The sequence below is a fragment of the Symphalangus syndactylus genome, chromosome 22 (assembly GCF_028878055.3).
Source record: "Symphalangus syndactylus isolate Jambi chromosome 22, NHGRI_mSymSyn1-v2.1_pri, whole genome shotgun sequence".
NCBI classification, from domain to species: Eukaryota; Metazoa; Chordata; class Mammalia; order Primates; family Hylobatidae; genus Symphalangus; species Symphalangus syndactylus.
The window spans coordinates 34190784-34208465 of record NC_072444.2 but is presented as its reverse complement, the minus strand read 5'-3'; the positions used below and the strand labels follow the sequence as shown (position 1 = coordinate 34208465).

Sequence of the window (17682 nt, the reverse complement as noted above, 5' to 3'; positions counted from 1 at the left end):
TTTTGTATTTGTCATGAAACAGTGTATTTGGGGAGATGCTGTGGGAGGATGTAAATATCTTGTTTCTCCTCAAACTGTCACCTCCCGGTGTTTCTTGCTGAACAAGGAGTTCCAGGAAGTCCGCTGGGCTGTTTGGGGGACCCCTGCCCTCCTCCCATCATGCCTGGGGGTTCACTCCACCCAGAGAGGAGCCCTGGCCGCCCCTTCATATCCCAACAGCTGAGCTCTCAGTGGGCTCTCCTGACCTCTGTGGCTCCGTCCGAGGCTATTGCTGTTGATTCTGATGCTCAAATGATGTCAGATTTGCCCAGTAAAAACCCCGGATCTACATCTGACCTACACTTCCCAACTGTGTCCACTGAGAAATCCCAGTATCAGTGACACCCGCTGTGCACAGCCCTCCCCACCTGCTCCGGGTGCCCAGCCTCTCCACCTGCTCCGGGAACCCGCCAGACCCGGGTCCCACTGGCAGGAGCTTCACCAGGCCTCTGAGCCACACATTCATTTAATGCTCGGGACGAGGCCCCTTTCCCCACATCTGGAGGTAGAAGCGGTGAGGGGAATGACCCTGCAGCCATGCATGAGGATGGAGGCCACACCACCCCTCCGAGCATGCCTGCTCCACCCCGCCCTGCCCCCTCTCCTTTCCTGCCCCCTGCCCTTCCTGGTCCTGACTTCAGCCAGGTGACACCCTCTCAGGTCCAGCCCAGGCCCCTGGGGGACTCAGTGGCATCTGGTGGAAAGGACCTTGGGGATCGCGCCCACCCTCACCTGCAGGAGAGTTGGCAGGATGGCCAGAACAGGAAGCCACAGGAGTAACACAGCCAGTAGTTTCCCTCCTGCCACGAAAGCTCAAGACTGAAACTCAGGATGAACTGTTTTCAGCACCAGGGCACCATGGAGCCAGATCCCCAGCAGGAGGGGCAGGCAGGCTACAGCACCAGGGTCACCGCAGCCCTGGGGTGGAGGCCCATTCAGGATGGTCGAGCAGGTGTGGGCGTCCAGGCAGGGTGGGCAGTCCTGGGGGCTGAGGAGGAGGTCAGGGCTCAGGGAGGCATCTGCAGAGGGACCTGGCAGGCAGAGCTCCGGAAGGGAGGGAACTGCACAGACAGAAAGCTCCAGAAGGCTGCCTGAGGGTCTCTGAGGCCTCCGGAGTCGGGCGCCATGCATGTGGAAGGTGGACTCTTCAGCGTGGGTGGGACCCTAGGGGACTGTGGACCCCCAGCCCCTGGAACTCACAGGTGGGAGATAGGAGTTCCGACCGCCAGGGGGAGAGTCCTGGAGGATCCTGGGCTGTCAGCAGCCACCCAGCAGGGCCCGTCCTGGGAGTGGGGCTGGACTCTTCCTGCAGGAAAGGCTGGGCTGGACCTGCTCTAAGAGGCTTCAGAACCAGCCACATGAAGACCAAAGTGAACAGCAAGGAGCTGAACTCCACACCAGAACACAGCGCAGCGTCCTTTAAAGGAAGGCCAAAACCAACCCAACAAAAATGCCAGGTGATCAAAGCCATCACAGCACAATGCCCGCATCCAGTGAGAAATTGCTGCTATGCCCAGATGCAGGGAAAGGTGGCCGTGGGAACGTGAGTCAGCAGCAACAGGCCCAGAAGGGCAGCCATGGTGGAACTGTCAGACGTGGACCCTGAAATGACAATCACAACGTCCTCTAAAGGAAAATGTAAGCCTGGTGTGAGAAACGAAGGACAAAACAAAGAGCCAGGCCTGAAATGAATAACGTGCTTGTAGGCACACCAGTCCCCCTGGGTGGCCGTCACAGGACGCCGTGGTCTGGCTGGCTTCCCCGATGGAAATGCTGTCTCAGGCCTGGAGGCTGGAAGCTGGCATGAGGGTGGCAGCAGGTTTCGCTCCCTGGGAGCTCGGCTGTGGTCTGCAGATGGTGTCTTTCCGCGTGTCCTCACGCAGTCTCTTCTCTGTGCGTGCAGTTCCCTGACGTGTCTCTGTCCAAACTTCCTCCTCTGAGGAGGACTCCAGTCATTCTGGATCAGGGCCCACCCATATGGCCTCATTCAGCCAGTCACCTCTTTACAGTCCAATCTCTTCATCCCTTCCCATTCTTAGCGTGAATTCTGGAGGCATCCAGTTCAGCCGATAACAGTAGAATTAGGCCAGGTGTGGTGGCTCACACCTGTAATCCCAGCACTTTGGGAGACTGAGGCAAGAGGATCGCATCCACCCAGGAGTTCCAGACCAGCCTGTGCACAGGCAAAACCTCATCTCTCCAAAACAGACAAAAATTAGCCAGGCCTGGTGGCGCACACCTGGAGTCCCACTTACTTGGGAGGCTGAGGAGGGAGGATCAGTTGAGCCCGTGAGCCCCGGCGGTCACGGCTGCAGAGAGCCATGATCACACCACTGCACTCCAGTCTGGCCGACAGAGGAGGCCCTGCCTCAAAACAAAAACAAAAACAGGCGGATTAACAACACATTAGACAGCTCAAAAGGAAACACCAGTGAACTTGAAGATATACTATCAGAATCTACCCCAGATGAAAAACACACAGGAAATGAATAAATGAACATATTCTCAAAGATCTCCTGGAAAATATCGAGCTGCCTAACAGAAGTGCAGTTAGAGTCCCAGAGAAACAGAAAGAGGCAGGAACAGAAAATCATTTGAAGAAAAAGCAGTGAAAGTTTTCTAAACTACAAGAAAACTGTGATCCCACAAATGCAGAAAGATCAACAGACCCCAAGAGGGGTAAATAGAGAGGCACGCACTGCACAGCAAATCCTAATCAATGCCCGGGAACCAGGGACACAGAGGGGACCTGGACACTGGGGTCAGGTGAGGCCACCTTTAGGTACAAAGATGCAAAGATAAGGGCCGCGCGGACTTGTCCCCAGGAATGGTGCAGGTCAGAAGGTAAGCAAAACATTTTTACGATGCTGAAAGAACATTTCTGCTTTGAACTCCAAACCCAGTGAATCTGTCTGTCAAAAATAGACCAAGCTTGGTGGCCTCTGCCTGTGGACCCAGCAACTCGGAGGCTGAGACAGGAGGATCACTTGAGCCCCAGGATTCAAGGCCAGCTCTGGCAACAGAGCAAGACCTTGTCTATTAAGTTACAAAAATAAATGAACTGGAGGCCGGGCCCAGTCTAGGGGACTGAGGTGGGCGGATAACTTGAAGTCAGGAGTTTGAGACCAGCCTGGCCAACATGGTGAAATCCCATCTCTACTAAAAATACAAAAATTAGCCAGGCATGGTGGCGCACGCCTATAGTCCCAGCTACTCTGGAGGCTGAGGCATGAGAATCGCTTGAACCTGGGAGGCAGGGGTTGCAGTGAGCCAAGCTCCCGCCACTGCACTCCAGCCTGGGTGACAGAGTGAGACCCTATCTCAAATATATATATATATATATGGAAGCAAATCAAAGACTGAGGACATACTGACAGCTGAGAGAATTTCTCAGCAGCAGACAGACTTGCATGACAAGAAACATCCAAGGACTTTCTTCAAGCACAAGGAAGTTTTTTCATAGGGAAATTGTTTGTTTTTTTTGAGATGGAGTCTCACTCTTTCTTCAGGCTGGAGTGCAGTGGTACCATCTTGGATCACTGCAACGTCTGCCTTCTGGGTTCAAGGGATTCTCCTGCCTCAGCCTCCCATGTAGCTGTGATTACAGGTGTGTGCCACCACGCCTGGCTAATTTTTGTATTTTTAGTAGAGACGGGGTTTCACCATGTTGGCCAGGCTGGTCTTGAACTCCTGACCTCAGGTGATCTGCCCGCCTTGGCCTTCTAGAGTGTTGGGATTACAGGCGTGAGCCACCTTGCGTGGCCTCATGTGGAAATTGAAATCTGCTCAAAGGAATTATGGATGAAAGAAATGGCAAATGTGGGAGGAAATTTTTTCTCATTTTTAAATATCTTCAAAAATAATAAAATGCTTAATGCAAACATGTTAGTGATGCATTGTGACACTTAAAGCATATACAATTAAAACCTACGACAGTAGTATAAGTTATGAAGGGAAAAGGCAAGTGCATGACGGTGAGATTCTTCTGCATTTCCCGCTGCGTGGGAAGGTGCAGGCGTGTTTAGTGGTCACAACCTGAATATAGGCTGTGATAAGTGCAGATGGATGTCACAAATCCTGCAATAACCACTAAATAAAGAAAACACAGATGTATCGCTAAGAAGGCAACCATGCGGATGAAATTAAATACTACAGAAATAATCAAACAGAAGGTAGGACAACGGGAAATCAGAAATATGAAACAGCAAATAATAGAAAGATGGTGTGCCCACATCCAACCATATAGGTAATGACTTTGAATATAATTGGTCTAAATAGTCCAATTAGATACAGAAATGGCCATATCAGATACAGAACCAACAGCCAACTAAAGGCTGACTACAAGAAACCCACTTCACATTTTAAGAAACGGGCTGGTTATGCCTGGTGCAGTGGCTCATGCTTGTAATCCCAGCACTTAGGGAGGCAGAGGTGGGAGGATAGCTTGAGCCCAGGAGTTCAAGACCTGCCCGGGCAATATAGAGAGACCCTCTTCTGCAGAATAAGGGGAAAAAAAGACACACACACACACAAAAGAGAAATGGGCTGGATAAAAGCAGAAGGATGGCAGCTGGAAATTGCAAGACAGAGCTGCAGAGACCAGGGAGTGGTGCAGAAGCTGAGCCCAGGGGACGGCATGCAGAGTCGCCCCGTGCGTCAAGTCTGCAGGTGAGACAGGATGTGTGTTTCTAAAGGTCAGGAGCCAGGCAAGGACTCCCATCCTACCACCTGCACTCAACGTGGTACTGGAGGTCCTAGCCAGTACAACAAGACAAGAAAAATAAATGGAAGGCATAGAGATCGGACACAAAGGGGGAAAAAGACATTGCCTCTTTGCAGAGAATGTGCTCATGTGTATAAAAGTCCTAAGAAATCGACAAAATGCCTATGAGAACTAGTCACTTTATTATCAAGGTCACAAGATGCAAGGCCAATATTTTAAAAACTAAACATTGGAATTTGAAGTATAAAGGAAACAAGAACATATTTGCATAAAAAAACAGGAAGTGCTTAGGGGAAATTTAACAAAATACCCTCAAGGCCAGTGAAAACGTTGCCAAGAGAAGTGAAAGAAGTTCTAATAACTGGAAAGCCATGGCATATGGATACATCAGAAGACCGATTATGAGGAAAATACGCATTATCCCCCAAATGGACCAATGCAATCCCAATCAACATTCCAGCAGGCTTGGTCGTCGAAATCAAGAAACTGATTCTAAACATGTATATGAAAACAGACAGGACATTTACCAGCCGAAATAATAGTGAAAAGGAAGAGTAAAGTTGGAGTATTTTCATTTCCTGACTTAAAGACTTACTGTAGCGCTTCAGCCATTGAGAGAGAGTGGGGCGGGCATGAAGAGTGCCAATAGGCCAATGAAACAGGAGCGGCCAGAGAGAGACCCATTCACAGATGACGCAAACATTTCTGACAGAGGTGTCAAGGTAATGCAGTATGAAGAAGACAGTCTTTTTGGCAAACAATTTCTGGAATACTGGATAAATGACAGGGGGCAATGGCCTTAATCTTTACCTACATGACACAAAAAATTAGCTTGAAATGGACAATAGGCTTGAATGTAAAGCTCAAAGTATAAGGCTTCCTGGGAAAAACATTGGAGAAAATATCTGTGACCTGGATGTGGGCAAAGATTTCTTAGACAGGACACAGAACACAAGAGCCACGAGAGAAAATGTTTGAAATTGGGACTCATCGACACTAGTGACTCCTGCTCTTGGAAGTATGCTTACCAGGAAATGAAAAGGCAAACGCGCATCGGGTGACAATTCCAACACTCTGAGAAAATTCTTACAAGTCAATACGAGGACAAACAGCACTATTGTTTTTTAATGGGCAAGATTTGCACTGCACCAAAGCCATGCCCCAGTGGCCACGAAAGGGTGGTCAGCATCCAGTCATTCGGAAAATGACGTTAAACCACCGTGAGATTCCACTCCACACTCATCATGGTGATGGAGAGGAAAAGTTCTGACCATACTAAGTGTGGGAAGGACATGGGGTAATTAGAGCTCCCACGTGCTGCTGGCAGGAGCCTGAAATGGTACAACTTTGGACATCGGTTTGGCAAATTCTTTTAGAGAGAAACGCACACCTTCCCTAGGACCCGGCAACTCCACTCCTAATAACCAAGTGAAATGGAAGGAGTTGTCCTCAGCAAAACGTGTGTGCGGAAGTTCACACTCACTTTCCCTGTGATCACCAAGAGCTGGAAACCACTGCAACACCCACCAGCAGGTGAACGGATTAGCACACTGGGCTAGGGCCACACAATGAGATGCTACGTGGCAACACAAAATGAACCGTGGACACACACTGCATGGCAGATGAACGTGCAGACATCAGGCCATGTGAAGGGAGCCAGGCCCCGAGGCGCCACACTTTGTGATTCAAGTGAAATTCTGGGACAGGCAGATCTAACCTGTAGGGACAGAGAGGTCAAGGATGATGGGGCCAGGGCTGGGGAGGGGTTGGGAAGGGGCTCATGTTGCTGGGGTGTCAAAACAAAGCAAAGGGCCACAGACTTGGGGGCTCAAGAAATGGAAACGCAATGTTGTCATGGTTCTGGGGGCTGGAAGTCCAAGATGCAGGGGCAGGTGGGGTTGGTTCCCTCCTGGGCCTGCAGATGGTACCTGCTCCCTTTGTCCTCACAGGGTGGTCCCTCTGCCCCCAGGACACTGGCGCCTCCTCTTCCTATAAGGACACCATTCCTCCTGTGTAGCGCTGGCCATCATTATGTCTCTTCACCTTAATCAGCTCTTTGAGGGCCCCATCTCCAAACATAGTCACACTGGGTGTAGGGCTTAGACCTGTGAATTGGGGGAAATGTCATTCAGTCCATAAAAGCTCAACAAGGGAACTTTGTTGGAAATGTCTTCATCACAAAAGTGATGGTGGTTATGTGAGGGCAGGCACTTGCCAGACTCAAGGCTCACAGGCTCACGGCGGGTGTGCTTTATTGGACGTCATATGGACCCTGAAGCAGGTGATGTTTCTAAGTGGGAATTGGTACCAGGCTGTCCTATGTCTGTCCATCCCTTGGGTCTGTCTGCACCCAACAGACCCGTGGCCCACAACCCTGGCGTGGCTGTAGCCTGATGAATCCAGGAGTCTTTTTTTTTTTTTTTTTTTTGAGACGGAGTCTCGCTCTGTCACCCAGGCTGGAGTGCAGTGGCGCGATCTCGGCTCACTGCAAGCTCCGCCTCCCGGGTTCACGCCATTCTCCTGCCTCAGCCTCTCCGAGTAGCTGAGACTACAGGCCCCCGCCACCACGCCCGGCTAATTTTTTTGTATTTTTAATAGAGACGGGGTTTCACCGTGGTCTCGATCTCCTGACCTCGTGATCCGCCCGCCTCGGCCTCCCAAAGTGCTGGGATTACAAGCGTGAGCCACCGCGCCCGGCGAATCCGGGAGTCTTGGCCCAGCCTCGAAGCCCCTGGGAGGTCGGGCCCCCACCCTGGGAAAAGCCCAAGCTGTGCCCAACTCTCAGAAGACGTTGACACCCATAGGAGCCCTGCCCCTGGCAGCCTGCTAGGGCCTCCTCGGGCCACTCCTTCCCTGATAGTCACAGGCTCTGAGGAGGTCGCATTCCACATGCTCCACCGCGGGTTCCGGCAAACCCAGGTCTCCCCACCCCAGCCACTCCCGGCCCAGCCCTGCCCTGGGTTCACTTCCTCAAGGTCTGGTGTCCCCTCCCCACAGCACTGTTTGCTTCTCTGTGTATGTATATTTGCCCACATGTGTACACTTTTCTTGGCTGTGTTAATCTGTTCAACTGGCCAGGACAAAGTCCCACAGCCTGGGTGGCTGAAGCCATGGGCAGCATTTTCCCACAGTCCTGGAGGCAAGAGGACCCGGAGCCAGCGCAGGCAGGGTTGGTTCCAGGCAGCATCTCCTCCTGGCTTGCAGAAGGGACTTTCTCATTATGTCCTCACCTGGCCTTCCCCTTGGCCAGGGCAGAGAGAGGGCACGTGGTGTCTCTGCCTCCCTACAAGTCCACCTCCAAATGCAGCGTCACTGGGGCTTAAGTCTCCACACAGAAAATCAGGGGAGACACAACTGGGTCCAGAACTATCTCGGCTGGAATTCGGGTTCCCGGCGTGGCTCCGCCAGGGCAGCAGCCCCAGAGGCAAACAGCTCTCCTTCTCCGGCTGAGCTCATCCCTGGGGCTGAACTTTGCCGAGAGGATCAGCTCCCAGGCCTGGCCAGCCCTCCAGTGAGCACCGACTACGCTGGCTGCAGGGAGTGCTTGTGTCTGAAGAATGCCAGGCAGGTGTCCCCAGAGGGTGGCTGGAGGGGCTCAGAAACCACTTTCACTTTCTCTCTCCTCCACTTCTGCATTGTTTGGGTTTGTACCTGCCTGTGTCACTTTTGCATGGGAAGTGGGATGGAGAGACGCGTGAACCACCATTGCTGGGGGAAGGCTGGCCCCAGGGGACCCATGGCTTTCCCAGAAAGGAGCTCTGCCATTAGACAGCCGGTCTCAGGCTGCTGCACAGGCCCCTCCCCGCCTTCAGCCCTGGCCTGCAGCAATCAGGAAAGGGTGGGGTCCAGCTGCATTGCAAATGGACTAAAGCCACTGATTTGCACACTTGCCAACAGCTGAAATGGTCAATTAAACATCATGTACCTTTTGCCACAGAGCAGAAAGCACTCAGCCAAACAGTGTAAAGAGGCTCAGAGGAGGCCGGGTGCCCTGGAGAGACCCTGCGTCCTGACGACACAGCGTCCCTGTCCTGCAGTGGAGGTTTCCCAGATGAAGGGGTCCCCGGGGGGGAGACAGGGCCCTGCACACAGGTCCTCTGCCACACTGCTCACCATGCCTGTGCCTTATCTCACCATGAAAAGTCACCTAGGCCAGGCATGGTGGCTCACGCCTGTAATCCCAGCACTTTGGGAGGCGGAGGTGTGCGGATCATCTGAGATCAGGAGTTTGAGTCCATCCTGGGTAACATGGTGAAACCCCGTCTCTAGGAAGAATACAAAAATTAACTGGGTGTGGTATTGGGCACCTGTAATCCCAGCTACTTGGGAGGCTGAGGTTGCAGTGAGCTGAGATTGCGCCACTGCACTCCAGCCTGGGCGATGAGCAAAACTCCATCTAAAAAAAAAAAAGAAAAAAACAAAAAGTCACCTAAAGGATTAAGTGTCAAACGGAGACGGAGGCTCTTGGAAGTCACAGTGTTTGCAGCAAGGTGGCTCCCAGAGCTGGGAGGAAAGCCCCGCTGGCAGCCAGGCTCCTGCTCCACCACCCCAGGTGCAGAGGGGCTGCCCCAGGCGGGGGACTCCAGCTCCCTGTCAGCCAGGGCCAGGCCCGTGGGGTCGGGGCCTTCTCAGGGCCGAAGCCTCACTGCCCGAGCACGGGGCCTGCCTGCGGCAGCTACGCAGACAGTTCCTTTTAAAATGCAGAAGCCGCCGTCATCTTTTCTCACTGAATGGTCATCATGGAAAGTGAAAACGACAGTGCGGCTCCTCCCACGGAGGAGAGACAAGCTCACAGGTGGGGAAGCCAGACCCTCGAGTGTGAAGTGGGGGGCACAGCCCCGCCCTCCCTCAGACGCCCCGAGATAGGCCAGGGTGGGAGAAGGGGGCACCTGTCCCAGGCACTGGGTGGCCGCTGCCCGGCAGAGGGTCTCTGCCCCCATCAAAGGGAAGTGGAGGCCCCCAGGGTAGGTTCTGTTTGGCCCGCATTTATGAAGCACCTACTTTATGTCTGGAAGTTGGGGCCCCCAGGGGCAGGCTCTGTTCAGCCCACATTTATGAGTCACCTTCTGTACGCCTGGCAGTGAGGGGGCCCAGGGGCAGGCTCTGTTCAGCCCACATTTATGAGGCACCTGCTGTATGCCTGGCAGTGAGGGGGCCCCCAGGGGCAGGCTCTGTTCAGCCCACATTTATGAGGCACCCACTATATGCTGGGCAGTGAGCACAGGGATGGCTGCCCAGGCTGGCCTGTCCCACGGAGGAGAGACAGGCTCACAGCGGGGAAGCCAGAACCCCGAATGTGAAGTGGGGAGCACGGGATCAGAGGCGGCCCAGACCCCATGAGCTGGGGCTGCACTGGGCACAGAAGGAGCAGTGGCAGTGACTCGCAGCTTGGGGCTGCTCAGGTCCCGCCCGTGCCTGGCTGCAAGAAAAAACAAGGACTTCTGCCTCCCTGCGGTCCCTCCCCCACACCCACCCACGCGGCCAGGACGTGACTGTCACTATGGGGACTTCCACAGGGCCTGGTGCTTTCCCAGTCAGGTGACTGCCAGTCTGGTCTCAGCCTCCCCTAAGCAACATTCCAGGACCCTGCGGAAAGACCCCCCCAGGCCTGGGCCTTCCCTAGTCTGTGCACCACTGCGTTCCAGACGCTGGGCTGTGACCCCTGGCGGCAGCTCCACTCTGCGGGAGCTGGAGCTTGTTTTAAATGTATGACCTAAAACTCTAAAACCCTCGCCTGTAATCCCAGCACTTTGGGAGGCTGAGGTGGGTGGATCACGAAGTCAGGGGATCGAGACCATCCTTGCTAACACTGCACTCCAGCCTGGGTGACAGAGCCAGACTACATCTCAAAACAAACAAGCAAAAAACTCTCAAACCCTCAAAGGAAAACACAAGCCTCTTGATGTTAGACTTGGTAGTAATTTCTTGATTTCTTGGGTATGACAGGAAAAGGACAGGCAGAAACGTGTAAAACAGATACAAGGGACTTTATAAACATGAATGAATAGAATGAAAGGCAGCACATGGACTAGGAGAAAATGTATCAGATAAGGCATTCCGTCTAGAATATGTAAAGAACCCTCACACCCCAACAACATCAAAAACAAACCACTGGGTGAAAAACTGGAAAAGAACTAGAATAGAGAAACACACAAATGGCCACCATGCCCCTGAAACAAGGCTCGGTGCCACCAAGCATTAGGGAAATGGGAAACGCAAATCAGAACAACGGGGAGACCACCTCAGGCCTAGCGGGATGGATGGCTTCTTTTAAAGCCCCCAATACAGACAGTAAGATTCTTTTTTTTTTTTTTTTTTTTGAGACAGAGTCCCACTCTGTCGCCCAGGCTGGAGTGCAGTGGTGAGATCCTGGCTCATTGCAACCTCTGCCTCCCAGGTTCAAGGCATTCTCTTGCTTCAGCCTCCTGAGTAGCTGAGACTACAGGCACCTGCCACCATGCCCCGCTAATTTTGTATTTTTAGTAGAGACGGGGTTTCACCATGTTGGCCAGGCTGGTCTTGAACTCCTGACCTTAGGTGATCCACGCACCTCGGCCTCCCAAAGTGCTGGGATTACAGGCATGAGCCACTGCTCCCGGCCTGGAGAGGAATAATTGTTGCTGAGGAAGGGGAGAAATTAGAATTCTCGTGCACTGCTGGCTGGAATGTGACATGGTGCAGATGTTGTGGAAAACATTAGGGCAGTTCCTCGAAAAATTAAAACTACAATGACCATGTGATCCAGCCATTCCGCTTCTGGGTATAGATCCCAAAGAATTAAAAACAGGGACTTGAGAACATATTTGCACACCCAGGTTCACAGCCGCAGTGTTCACAAGAGCTTGAATATGGACGCCACACAAAAATCCATCAACAGGTACAAGAATAAGGAAAATGTGGCTGATAGGTCCAGTGGAAGGTGCTCAGCCTTGAAAAGGAGATCAGACACAGGCTGCACTATGGATGGATGCTGAGGAATTTACACCATGTGACATAAGCCATTCATAAAAGACAAACGCCATTATGATGCCACTTCTATGAGGAGCCTACAGTTGTCAAATTTATACAGAGGAAGTAGAGCAGTGGGTGCCAGGGGCTGGGGGAGGCAGTTAGTGTTTCACAGGTGCAGCGTTCCAGTTTAGGATTGTCAACAAATTCTGGAGACGGATGGTGGTGATGGCTGCAACAATGTGAATGTACCTAATGCCACTGAACTGATCTTAAAATGCTCCGTGTGGTGAATTTTACGTCATGTATATCTTATCACAATTACAAAATAATTTTTAGGCGGAGCACGGTGGCTCAGCTTGTAATCCCAGCACTTTGGGAGGTCAAGGCAGGTGGATTGCTTGAAGTCAGGACTTCAGGACCAGCTTGGCCAACATGATGAAACCTCATCTCTACTAAAAATACAAAAATTAGCCAGGCGGAACCTGTAGTCCCAGCTACTTGGGAGGCTGAGGTGAGAGGATCACTTGAGCCTGGGTGGCAGAGGTTGCAGTTAGCTGAGATTGCACCACTGCTCTCCAGCCTGGGTGACAGAGCCAGATCCTGCCTCAAAAATAATAATAATAATAAAAAAAGAAAGAAAGTTGATCAAATCCCATCTTTGGTGTATATAGGGTGGGACTTGGGGAAACACAGCTGCCCTTTCCCAGGTGTCCTCTGCAGCCTGCCCACCTGGTTGAGTCCCTGAGGCTTCTCATAGGGACATCCTGGGCTTTGCTGGAGGGGGATGGGCAGGATGGCGGGGGCCAGGGGCCATTTGGGATGGAGCTGGAGCGCTCCAGCATCCTCTCAGCCACAGCGGGCCTGTGATTCCTGCTGCTCAGAAGCAAGGTGAGCCTGCCAGAGTGGCTGATAACTGAGTGTGCGGTTGGCAAAGGTGGTTACTAGGGTCTGTTTTCCAGATGAGGAAACTTGAGGCTTAGACAAGGTGGTGACTTACCCACAGTGACCCAGCTGGGCGGTGCCAGAGCCAGCATCTGAACAAGCCCTGGTCTGATGCAGGTCCTGCGATCTCCCCACGCCCTGACAATGACCTATCTCTGTGCACACACGTGTGTTTGTGTACTGGGCACACCTCCCCTAAGGTTTGCAGGGCCCGGGGCTAGAACAGAGATGTAAACATGAGAAGAGGCAGGAAGTGTGTGCCATGGCGGGTGGATCACCTGAGGTCAGGAGTTCAACATCAGCCTGGCCAACATGGTGAACCCTGTCTCTACTAAAAATACAAAAATTAGCCAGGCATGGTGGTGCACGCCTGTAGTCCCAGCTACTTGGGAGGCTGAGGGAGGAGAATCGCTTGAACCCGGGAGGTGGAGGTTGCAGTGAGCCGATATTGTGCCACTGCACTCCAGCCTGGGCGACAGAGTAAGAATCCTTCTCAAAAAAAAAAAAAAAGAAAAAGAAAACAAAAGAGAGGCAACAGAAGCAGAACCTCAGATGTGGGTGTCAGTAGACAGATATTTTAAAATAACTCATTCATGTGTTACTAAAAGCAGGAAATGCCGTCTAATGGGATCTCTGGATGGAGAATTCCACAGCTGATTGGAACCTATATGAGAGAACCAAATGGACATCCCAGGGCTGCAGGTCAGTGTCATGAGACGGGTGATGGCAGACTGGACCTGGTGGCAGGTGGACCATGGAGGGGAGACAGACAGGGCAACAGAAACGCTGCAAACAGTCACCGAAATACCCGTGGGAAACAAAAGCACAACAGAGAACAGGAGACTTATGTGACTCTGATTCAACAAGACACATTAGTTAAAATATCTAATATATGTGTATGGGGCTTCCCAGAATAAGAAGGAGGAAGGAAGGAAAGAATGAGACATCATTGTAAGACAGTGGTTAAAAAAAAAAAAAGAATTCCTGGCTGGGCACGGTGGCTCACGTCTGTAATCTCAGCACTTTGGGAGGCCATGGCGGGTGGGTCACCTTAAGTCAGGAGTTCAAGACCAGCCTGACCAACATGGTGAAACCTTGTCTCTACTAAAATACAAAAGTTAGCTGGGCGTGGTGGTGGGTGCCTGTAATCTCAGCTACTCCAGAGGCTGAGGCAGGAGAATCGCTTGAACCCAAGAGGCAGATGTTGCAGCAAGCTGAGATAGAGCCATTGCACTCCAGCCTGGGCGACAAGAGCAAAACTGCATCTCAAAATAAACAAACAAACAAATAAAATAAAAGAATTCCCAAACTGATGAAAGATACCAACCCACAGACTCAAGAAGCCTAGTAGGACTTCCAGTAGGACTTCTGCTGCTGGCCACGATGCTGCAACTTGTCAATGTAAAATAAACAACAGGGAGGCTGGTTCTCCCAAACAAAGTTTACTGGGGGATGGCAGGGGATTGCAATCTGGGATATGCATGCTGTGGGGGACCGTAGGTGTATCTTTCTTTTAGGGCTGAGAAGAGAAAGTCTACACAGATTGTTTTGGAACAAACCTCACGGGGTACAGGAGCTTATTGGAGGGTTGGTGATTACTCATGGGTAACACGATTGTTGCGGGGGAGATGTCTTCATAGGAGCAGCTGATCTGGAATGTTGTGTGCTGTCAGAGTCCCTGTAACAGTTCTCATCTTAGGCACCTGAGCATGAGGGACCTTCCCTCCAGGCCTCCCAGCTCCGTTTTGCTTGGGTCCTGACATAAGTGACTCTGCCTTAGTATTGACAATTTTCACACAGTGGAGCCAATTTCCCCCATTTGTGTCCCCTCCCCCAATTCATATGCTGAAACCGAATCCCTAATGCGATGACATTATGAGGTGGGGCTTCAGCATGTGCTTAGGTGGGTAGTGAGGGTGGAGCCCTTGGGAATGGGTTAGTGCTTTTATTTATGTATTTTATTTTATTTTGAGACGAAGTCTCACTCTGTCGCCTAGGCTGGAAGGCAGTGGCACGATCTCGGCTTACTGCAAACTCTGCCTCCCAAGTTCAAGTGCTTCTCCTGCCTCAGCCTCCCGAGTAGCTGGGATTACAGGCATGCACCACCACGTCCAGCTAATTTTTGTAGCTTTAGTAGAGATAGGGTTTCACCATGTTAGCCAGGCTGGTCTCGAACTCCTGACCACAGGTGATCCGCCCACCTCGGCCTCCCAAAGTGCTGGGATTACAGACGTGAGCCACCGTGCCCAGCCAAAGTTAGTGCCTTTAAAAAGGAGGCTCCGGAGAGCCCCCTCGTGCCTTCCGCCCTGTGAGGACACAGCATGAAGAAGCAATCTAGGAACCAGGAAGGGGTCCTCGCCAGACCCTGAATACGCCGGCGCTTTGATCTTGGACCTCCAGCCTCCAGAAATGTGAGAAATCAATTTCTGTTCTTTAGAAGCCACCCCATCTGTGGTAGTTTTTTTTTTTTTTTAAATTAAATAGCAGCCTTAATAGACTAAGACACCCCTGCACCTTCATGCTACTGAGTGGACAAGCTTACATGAAATGGCTGTTTTCACATATGTGGTACCAGGCAGCCCAGGGATGCCGGTGAAATCTCTGGGTAAGTCCCTTTGGCCTCTGGTACTGGCAGCTTCTCCTGTTAAGAGGGCAGTCCTCCACGAGTGTCTCGTGCCCCCCACCTCTCACAGTGTGTGCCAGGAATGCAGGCCCTGAGTACCCTCCCCCATTTCTCAGGGTGGTTTGCCCTGAGAGTCCTCAAGGGACAAAGAGCAGCTTGCTCAGTTCTTGCTGCAGAAACAGCCGACTCCCCCAGTGCAGGGCTCCTCAGTGGCCATGCAAACCCACTGACTGTGCAGTGCCCACCCAGGCCCACCTACATGGCACCCATGGAATTTGGGGGCAAGGGGATAAGACCAAACACACAGGTGAGCACCTGCCTGCCATACCATGAATGACAAAGTCCTTTGTCTCTGACCTGGAGTCTCATGTCTTCTGTCAGCATCCCTGACGCAGTAACGGGCCAGCTCTTCCCTTGTAAGAAAAGCTAAAACCTAGGCCCAGAGCTGGCACCATCTGGAGGAGGAAGTGCTCTTCCCTGCCCCTCCTTGGCCACATGACTTGTTCTGGCCAGTGGCGTGGGAGTGCAAGCGACACATCCCAGCTGTGTATGGCCGCTGGGAGAGTGTGGCATGGTTTCTCCATCTCTCTTCCACGTCCTCCCTTGGTCAGGAGAACGGCATGTTCCAGAGAGCCACAGCTTGCTCAGCCTGGACCCCAGAATGAAGGAGGCATCAGAAGCTGAGCCACCCCGTGGCCGACAAGAAACCTGAGTGGGAGGGGAAACTTGGTTGCTGTGATCAACCCAGGCTTGTGAGTTGTTTTGGCAACACAGCCTAGCAAGAGCCGACCAATACGTCATTGATGAAGGGAAGTCGACAACCGTGTAGAAGGAGCTGTCTACTGAGCATGTCTGCACTTTTCTGAATTATGTTGCACCTGAGTAAAAAGTAAGCAAGCCTGTCTATTTACTTTAAATGACGTGTGCCAGATATGTACAGTATGCAGAGTTAAGGTGCCACCCCAAAATAGGCTGCTCTGGCACAGTCAGTATTAGGAATTAAAGGCAGTTAAAAAAATAACAGGTGCAAAAAGATCATTCTGATCTCTCTTGTGTTTCTTAAAAGCAGAAGATGAAATTCCCAGGTGAAAGATGCTCTCCCTACACTAGAAAGCTCTGATCCTCAAGGATGAGAAGACGAGACCCAGCAAATGCTGTACAGTCCTTGATAAAATGCCTCTCACCTTTTCAGCCCCCCACATCATCTAGCTGCTTCCTCAAACCTCACTGTTCTCTGTCCAACTCAGCACACGAGTGACTGAGTCCGCTTCACCGGGTCTTCATTTCCTTAGGAGGGCTCCCGAGCTACATCCAACTTGAATCAAATACACTGGCATGATGATCTGTCTTATCTTGATTTCACTCTTGGGCCCAGCCAGGACCTCAAATGGCTGGAGGTGGAGTTTTTCAGCCCCTACATATGCAAAGACACACATAGCACGTATCTGAGCGGCCACATGGGCTGGCCCTGCTATTTTCTTATGGCTTCTCAGCCTCCCAGCCACCTTCTGCTCTGCATCACTGGTGCTGGGAGGCTGCAAGCTCCTTTCCCACTCTCCTCTGCCTGTTGGCTTCCAGTGAGGCTGCTGCAGCGATGGCGCTGGTGGGAGATGCCAGGCGAGGAATTGATCTCGCATTCTCGTTTCTGGGAACGTCTCTGAAAATGGCTGAATCCCGTCTGGGATCCCAGCTCCCAAGGAGGCGGCAGCTTGCTCACTGCTTGCACAGCCCCAGACGGCAGAGGGGCCCTCTCCTGCACAGCCTGAGACAGTGGAGGGGCCCCTCCTGCACAGGCCCAGAAGATAGAGGGGCCCCCTCCTGCACAGCCCCAGAAGATAGAGGGGCCCCCTCCTGCACAGTCCGAGACGGTGGGAAGGGGGCCCTTCCTGCCCAGCCCCAGATGGTAGAGGGGCCCCCTCCTGCACATCCCGAAACGGTAGAGGGGTAGCCCTAGTCTCTGGGGGGCTGCACTCCTGGGCTCTGGAGCTGCCACACCTCCTCCCTCCTCGTGCTTCCCCTTCCTCGTTTTGCTTTTTGCCCTTTCTAACATAGTAACGACTTCCGTTTCCCAGTCTGGACCTTCACCACTCCAGGGCGAGGGCACAGGCGAGGCAGCAGCACCCCCCCGGGCCTCCCGTTATTTGGAATACAGTGTGGGGGCTCCCCCTTCCTTCTCCAGCCCACCCAGGCCCCTGGAGCTGTCCTGGGGCCTGGGGAGTGAGGCCCCGTGCCAGGAGCACAGACTCTGTCAGGCTGGGCCCGCCCAGGTGGGAGCCCAGGCTGGGTGAAGCTGTGACCCGGCCCTCACCCCAACTCGGTGATAAAAGCTATCACAGGGCTGCAGTGGGGGAGGAACAGGACGCATCTGCCAGGCGCCTGACCCGCAGTGCACTTCTGGGAGCTG

The 17682-nt window shown here is 52.5% G+C and overlaps 1 long non-coding RNA gene across 3 annotated transcripts; it reads right to left on the bottom strand.

Annotated features, from left to right (window-relative positions):
- Nucleotides 1-10: 10 nt before the first annotated feature.
- LOC134735582 (uncharacterized) lies at nt 11-17396 on the bottom strand. 3 transcript variants are annotated; one of them, XR_010118799.1, is made up of 3 exons: nt 15607-17396; nt 6691-6867; nt 11-2403 (listed from the first exon to the last, which is right to left on the bottom strand). It is a non-coding gene; the product is annotated as an uncharacterized lncRNA (long non-coding RNA). The 3 variants fall into 3 exon arrangements; XR_010118801.1 differs by having other exon boundaries at nt 640-2407; XR_010118800.1 differs by lacking the exon at nt 11-2403 and adding an exon at nt 5325-6479.
- Between the last annotated feature and the right edge of the window lie 286 nt (nt 17397-17682).